Source organism: Furipterus horrens, unplaced genomic scaffold (genome assembly GCF_987537825.1).
Source record: "Furipterus horrens unplaced genomic scaffold, mFurHor1.1.pri manual_scaffold_17, whole genome shotgun sequence".
Taxonomy (NCBI): Eukaryota; Metazoa; Chordata; class Mammalia; order Chiroptera; family Furipteridae; genus Furipterus; species Furipterus horrens.
In genome coordinates this window covers 26,024,514-26,030,651 of record NW_028327187.1, presented here as the reverse complement: position 1 = coordinate 26,030,651, position 6,138 = coordinate 26,024,514, and the positions used below count along the sequence as shown (strand labels likewise).

The window sequence follows — 6,138 nt, the reverse complement described above, 5'->3', positions numbered from 1 at the left end:
ACAAAAAATACACAAAGACTAAAAGTAAAGGGATGAAAAAGATATTTCATTGAAATGGAAATGAAAAAAAAGCAGGGGTAGAAATGCTTAGACAAAATAGACTTTAAAACAAAAGCTATAGTAAGAGAAATGGAAGGACACTACATAATGATAAAGGGATCAATCCAACAAACAGATATAACCCTTGTAAAAATCTGCACAACCAACATAGCAGCAACAAAATATACACAGCAAATTTTGATGGACATAGAGATATTGACAGTAATACAGTAACAGCAGAGGATTTTAATGCCTCATTGACATCAATGGATAGATCTTCCAGACACATATCAAGAAGGAAAGAGTGGCTTTAAATAATGCTCTAGATCAGATGGTTTTAATTGATGTCTTCAGAGAATTTTACCCTAAAGCAGCAGAATATAAATTATTCTCAAGTGTATATAAAACACTTTCTGGGATGAACAACATCTTAGGACAAAAAACAGGTCTCAATATATCTAAGAAGTTTGAATTCATATGAAGTCTCTTCTCAGACAATAATAATATGAACCTACAAATCAATAAAAATCAACAGAAAAACACACAAATGCATGGAGGCTAAAGAACCATAAATGGGTTAACAATGAAGTCAAGGAAGAAATAAAAAGATACCTTGAGATAAATTAAAATTAGAACACAGGAACCATAAATCTATGAGACAGTGAAAGCAGTCCTAAGGGAAAATTTCATACCATTGCAGGCCTACCTCATGAAAAAAGAAAGAAAGAAAGAAGAAAGAAAGAAAGAAAGAAAGAAAGAAAGAAAGAAAGAAAGAAAGAAAGAAAGAAAGAAAGAAAGAAAGAAAAAAATCTCAACATAATAAAGGCCAATATGACAAACTTACAGCTAACATCATACTCATTGGGGAAAAACTAAAATCATTTTATTTAAGATCAGAATCGACAGATATGTCCACTTTCACCACTCTTACTCAAAATAGTACTGGAAATTTCAGTCATAGCAATCACACAAGAAGAAGAAATAAAAGACATCCAAATGGGAAAGGAAAATGTGTCATTATTTGCAGATGACATGGTAGTGTATAGAGAGAACCCTAAAGATTCCACCAAAAAAAAAAAAAATTCTAGAACTGATAAATAAATTTAGTAAAGTATCAGGATGCAAAATAAGTATTCAGAAGTCTGTTGCACTTTAATACACAAATAATGAAATTTTAGTAAGGAAAAACTAAGAAAACAATCCCACTTATAATTGCATCAAAAAGTACCTATAAATAAATTTAACCAAGGGGATAAAAGATGTGTATTCAGAAAATTATAAGACACTAAAGGAGATACAAATAAGTGGAGGCACATACCGTACTACTGGATAGGCAGAATTAATATCATTAAAATATCCATGCTGCACAAAGCAATCTATAGATTCAACACAATTCCTACCAAGATACCAATGGTGTATTTCACAGAAATAAAAAACATAGTCTTAAATTTTATATGAAACCACACAAGATCTCAAATGGCCAGAGCAATCTTGAGAAAAAAGAACAAAGTTGGAAAAATTATGCCACTTTATATCAGATCATAATAGTAATAGTAATCAAAATAGCGTGGCACTGGCATAAAAAGGACACATAGGTCAATGGAATGAAATAGAGAGCCCAGAAATAACCCATGGCTTTATAGTCAATTAATATTTAACAAAGGAGGCAACAATATACAATGAGGCAAAGATACTTTATTCAATCAACAATGCTGGGGAAACTGAAGAGATACATTCAAAAAATAAAACTAGACCATCCCCTTACTCCATATACACAAATAAACTCAATCAATTAAAGACTTGAATGTAAGACTCAAAATCATAAAAATCCTGGAAGAAAACATAAGCAGTAAAATCTCAAACATTTCCTGTAGGAATATATTTTTCTGATATATCTCTTTGGCAAGGAAAACAAAAGAAATATAAGCAAGTAGGACTACATCAAACTAAAATATTTTTTGAACTGCAAAGGAAACCATAAACAAAAAGAGACAACCCACTAAATGGGAGAACATGTTTGCCAGTGATATGTTTGATAAGGGGTTAAACCCAATAATTGTAACAAACTTATACAGCTCAACACCAAATAAACAAACAATCCAATTAAAAATGAGAAAGAACCTGGATAAATACTTTCCAAAAAGGACAATAAGCATATGAAAATATGCTCAACATCACTAATCATCAGAGAATTGCAAACTGAAACCACAATGAGATATCACCTCACACTGGTCAGAATGGCTATTATCAACAAATCAACAAACGAGTGCTGGCGAGGATGTGGAGAAAAGGGAATCTTGTGCACTATTGGTGGGAATGCAGATTGGTGCAGCCACTGTGGAAAATAGTATAGTTTCCTTAAACAATTAAAAATGAAACTGCCTTATGATCTAGCAATTCCACTTCTGGAATAGAAAAGAAGAAACCCAAAACAGTGATTTGAAACAATATATGCACCCCTGTGTTCATTGCAGTGTTTTTTACAATAGGGAAAATCTGAAAGCTGCCCAAGTGCCCATAAGTAAATGAGTTAATTAAAAAGCTGTGGTACATTTACTCAGCTGTAAAGAAGGAAATCTTACTTTTGTGACCGCATGAATTAACTTGGAGAGTATTATGCTAAGTGAAATAAGCCAGTCAGAGAAAGACAAATACAGCAAAAGGCCAATAACATGTTTTCACTTATACGTGGAATCTAATGAACAAAATTAAATTCCTCAAATAAAATTGAAATGCACTCATAGATATACAGAAAAGACTGACATATGTCAAAAGGGAGGCAGTAGGGGGGCTGGATGAAATAAGTGAAGCAATTAAGAAAAAAGCTCATAGACACAGACAACAGTATGATGATTATTACCAGAAGGAAAGGGGATAGATAGGTGAGGTAGAAAAAGGTACATTGAGATAAAAGGTATTGGAAGGAGACTTGACTTGGGTTGATGAACACACAATATAGTATACAGATGATGTATCATAGAATTATACACTTGAAACCCATATAATTTTATTAACCAGTGTCATCACAATAAATTCAACAAATTTTTTAAAATAAAATAAAATATAAATGGGAAAGTAACCTTTGTATACTGTTGGTAGGAATGTCAATGGGTAGAGCTACTATTGAAAAGAGTATGAAGTTTCCTCAAGAAATTAAAAATAGCCCCCCCAGGGAAACACCAAATGGTGGATGACGCCAGTGCTGCAGGAGGACCCAGAGATCCTAGGGTCCCTGGAAAGGGAGGCCATGGAGGCTTCTGAGGAGGATTTGGCAGTGGCACCTGGGGCCAAAGTCATGGCCGAGGTCGGGGTCAAGGCCATGGAACTCACGGAGGCAAGGCCAAGGACAAGGAGTGGATTCCCATCACCAAGCTGGGCTGCCTGGTTAAGGACATGAAAATCAAGTCCCTGGAGATCTCTTTCTTCTCTGCCCATCAAGGAATCTGAGATCATTGACTTTTTCTTGGGGGCATCTCTCAATGATGAGGTTTTGAAGATTATGCCCGTGCAAAAGCAGACAAGTGCAGGTCAGAGGACCTGGTTCAAGGGATTTGTCTCCATTGGGGACTACAATGGACGTGTTGGTCAGGGTGTTAAGTGCTCAAAAGAAGTTGCCACTGCCATCCATAGGGCCATCATCCTGGACAAGCTCTGTACTTTCCCAGTGAGGCAAGGCTACTGGAGGAACAAAATTGGCAAGTCTCACACCATCCCTTGTAAGGTGATTAGGCGCTGTGGCTCTGTGCTGGTGTGCCGCATCCCTGCTTCCAGAGGCACCGGTATTGTCTCAGTCCCTGTGCCCAAGAAGTTGTTGGTGATGTCTGGTATTGATGACTGCTATACCTCAGCCAGGGGCTGCACTGCCACCCTGGGCAACTTCGCCAAAGCAACCTTTGATGCCATCTCTAAGACTTACAGCTATCTCACCCTAGACCTCTGGAAAGAGACTGTGTTCACCAAGTCTCCCTATCAGGAATTCACTGACCATCTTGTAAAGACTCACACCAGAGTTTCTGTGCAGTGGACCCAGGTTCCAGCTGTGGCCACCACATAATTTTATACAAGGAAAATAAAGTGAATTAAGCTTATGTAAAAAAAAAAAAAGGAAATTAAAAATAGAATTAACATATGATCCAGGGATTCCACTTCTGAGTATATACCCAAAGAAATAAAATTAGTCTACAGAAGAGATGCTTGCACCTCCACATTAATTGTAACACTCTTTACAATGTCCAAAACATAGATGAAACCTAATTGTCCACTGACAGATGAAAAGATAAAGAAATGTGATATACACATATCTGTGTATTACTCAGTCATAAAAATAATGAAATCTTGATATTTATGATAACATAGATGGGCATTGAGGGCATTATGATGAAATAAGTCAGATAGAAAAAGACAAATATTGATGACCTTACTTATATATGGAATCTAAAATATTGAACTCACTCAAAGAATCAGACAGTAGATGGGTGGCTGCCAGGGACAAGGAAGTGGGAGAAATGGGTGATGTCATCAAAGGGTACAAATGGTTCTGGGGATGTAATATACAGCATAGTGATTATAGTTAACAATACTGTGTTAAGTGTTAAATACTTAAAAGTTTCTAGAGAGTAGATCTTTAAAGTTCTCACCACACACACAAAAAAGTAACTATACAGGTAATAGATGTGTTAACTAATTTTATTATGGTAAAAGTTATAAGGTGTACACCTTATATTTACACCATATTATATGATGATTTTATCTGTATAAAGTGGGGGAAAAACAAAAGATCAGTTGTAATCTAGTATGAGAGCCAAAGTTAAGTATCCATTTTTATTCAAAATAATTCATAAAAAATTTGCATATAATGATACACTGAGCTAACTGCCAAGCAAATTCTTTTGCATCTATTTTTCCAATTTTGTAACCGGAATATGTTGGTTATTTAATGCTAATGTAATGGTTGTAATGGGTAAGCAACCATGTGCAAGGAAAATATACATAACTAAACACCCCCCAAATGGGGGAAATACCTAAATAAACATTTTTTCCCAAAGATAACATACAAATGACCAATACATATATGAAAAGATGCTCAATATCACTCATCATCAGGGAAATGCAAATCAAATCCACAAGAAGTTATCACCTCTCATCTGATAGGATGGCTATTATTTAAGAGGTCAAAAGGTAAGTGTTAGCAAGTTTGTGGGCAATATAAATTGTTACAGCCATTATGGAAAACAGTATGGAGATTCCTCAAAAATTAAAAATAAAACTACTATATGATCCTGCAACCTCATGTTCGATTATATATTCAAAGGAAATGAAATCTGTCTCTCAAAGAGATCCACACTCCCATGTTCATTGCATCATTATTCACGACAGCCAAGATATGGAAACAACATAGGTGTTTATCAACACATGAATGGATAAAAAAGATTTGGACAGACTGCGGTGATGTTTTCATCACAAGTGTATAGTTGTATCTAAGGACCCTGGCTGGTTTGGCTCAGTGGATTGAGCGTCGGCCTGCGAGCTAAGTGTCGCTGGTTCGATCTTCCAGTCAGGGCACATCAGAGAAGGAAAACTCTGATTCCAAAAAACCTCCGCTGCCTTGCGGCATACCTCTTCAGGGGAAAGGCTAAGGGAGTAAACCCCAACAGAAAATCTGGAGCCGGAGTCCCTAAGGCGGTTTGACGTTGTAGTCAACACCGGCAACTCCTGCGGCGCACCTGAAGCCAAGCTGTATTGACTCCGTCTTTCCCTTGGACCCTTCAGCTGCGAAGAGAGGGGGGGTCTGCTGCATGGGCAACAGCAGACCCTCCATATCACCCTGCTCAGGCTCTGTAGCTTCAGCTTCACTGGAGAGGACACTCCAGCGTCATCGCAAGATGTCGATTCAACACGGGAGGAGACAGATACCGTGTCACTCCCGAGTCGGACTGCACAGCCATTCTCGGCGGTGCAGATAGACTCTTAAGAAGCTACACCATCGTCTCTCGAGACGGACGGCTGCCGACGACGACAGAGTTGTATCTAACCTCATTAAGTTGTAAATGTTAATTACAAGTAGCTTTTCATATGTCAAAAAAAATTTTAATTTAAGTT

General features: G+C 36.9%; 1 pseudogene; it reads left to right on the top strand.

The window, feature by feature from the left end:
* The first annotated feature begins 3,222 nt into the window (after positions 1–3,222).
* On the top strand, positions 3,223–4,093 carry LOC149990719 (small ribosomal subunit protein uS5 pseudogene; annotated as a pseudogene).
* Positions 4,094–6,138: the final 2,045 nt, after the last annotated feature.